Consider the following 1,796-nt stretch of genomic DNA (forward strand, 5'->3'; position numbering starts at 1 on the left):
AAAGTAGATTCTGTTATCAGTAGAATAGATACTAAAAATATAGGAATCACTAACTTATTGATCTATGCAGGAAGGAGTACACGTGTCTGTGGAGTGCTCAGCTACTTGCACGTTAATTTCACGAGCAAGCTGTTCCGTTTATCGGATCAACTGGAACCCTCGACGTCGTAAGCGACGGAGTGCCAACAACAACAATCTAATCTTCTAGTAGCTATTTGGGATAGTGATAGAAGATGTGAAACAGAGTATCATAGCAGTAACCGGCAAGCTCTCCAGATATAAGAAAAGAATAGATCAGTATCAACAGAATAGATTATTTGAGACAGACCAGAGGAGATTTTATATTTGCGAAGATATTACTGACTCTATTATCATCAAGTGTAACAATTCAAAATGATAATATCAGAATCAATAATATAGGCGATTGCAGGCCCCAAAAAGCATTAAATAGCTGAAGGATTAAAATTAATCAAAGGACATACTAAGTATGTCTACTTGCTGGAAATAACAGTCAAAACTCTTATTTAAATCGCCGAAAATACACTGCTGTCAATTATATATATACATGGGTTGGACAAAATAATGGAAACACCTAGCATCATAGCATCATAATTTTGAAATATCTATAAAACCGTCAAAAGCTTGTTTATTTTTATGTTTTTTGAATTATTATTAGTGTTGCTTAATACGTTTAGCTAAAATTGCTGTTTCTTATCAGAAATCATCAGGAAAGGGTAATTAAAATTCATCAAAAGGACGGATCTATCGGTCTTTCAAAGAGGTCAAATTATTGGTGCTCGTATGGCAGGTGATAGTATAATGAAAACAACCGAAAAGTTTGGTGTATCAAGAAGTACTATCTCGAAAGTAATGACAGCCTTTGAGAAAGAGGGAAAAACCTCGTCGAAACAAAACTCCGGAAGAAAGCCAAAACTTTCAGATAGGGACTGTCGGACTCCTACGCGAATTGTTAGAAAGGATCACAAAAGTACAGCTCCCAAAATTACTGCAGAGCTTAATGACCACCTCGAGAACCTCGAGTTTCCACAAAAACTGCTCGCCGGGGGCCGTACAAAGCCGAATTTCACGGGAGGGCTGCAATCAGAAAAACCACTACTTTCAAAAACAAACGTTGCAAAGCGTTGAGAGTGGAGTAAAAATCTACAGAATTGATCCCTAGAGCAGTAGAAGAATGTTATTTTCTCGGACGAGTCATCCTTTACCTTATTTACGACCACCGGCCGAGTATACGTATGGAGACAGGCAAAAGAAGCATTTGACCCAGACTGACTTCTTCCAATTGTTAAACATGGAGGAGGATCTGTGATGGTCTGGAGGGCTATATCTTGGAAATCCGCCCGCTTAATGGTTTCCCTTCGTGGCAGAATTAATAGTCAAGATTTTTTAAGCATTTTAACTGATCAAATTCATCTTTTGGTTGCGGAACTGTTTCCAGGAGGAAACGCAATCTTTCAGAATGATAATGCTCCAATTCACACAGCTAAAGTTGTTGCTGAATGGCACGAGGAACATTCTAGTGAAGTTGAACATCTTATCTAGCCACCACAGTCCCCAGTTCTCAATATTATTGAACATTTATGGTGTATTTTAGAAAAACAAGTAAGGAGTCGATATCCTCCACCAACATCACTACAGGAACTGGAGACTTTTTTAGCTGAAGAATGGACAAAAATTCCTTTGGAAACAATTCAAACTTTGTACGAGTCCATACCTCGTAAAATTACTGCCAAAGCTGTAATTACTGCCAAACGCGGTCTTACCCCATATTAAAATAA

This window comes from Octopus bimaculoides, chromosome 7 (genome assembly GCF_001194135.2).
Source record: "Octopus bimaculoides isolate UCB-OBI-ISO-001 chromosome 7, ASM119413v2, whole genome shotgun sequence".
Classification (NCBI taxonomy): Eukaryota; Metazoa; Mollusca; class Cephalopoda; order Octopoda; family Octopodidae; genus Octopus; species Octopus bimaculoides.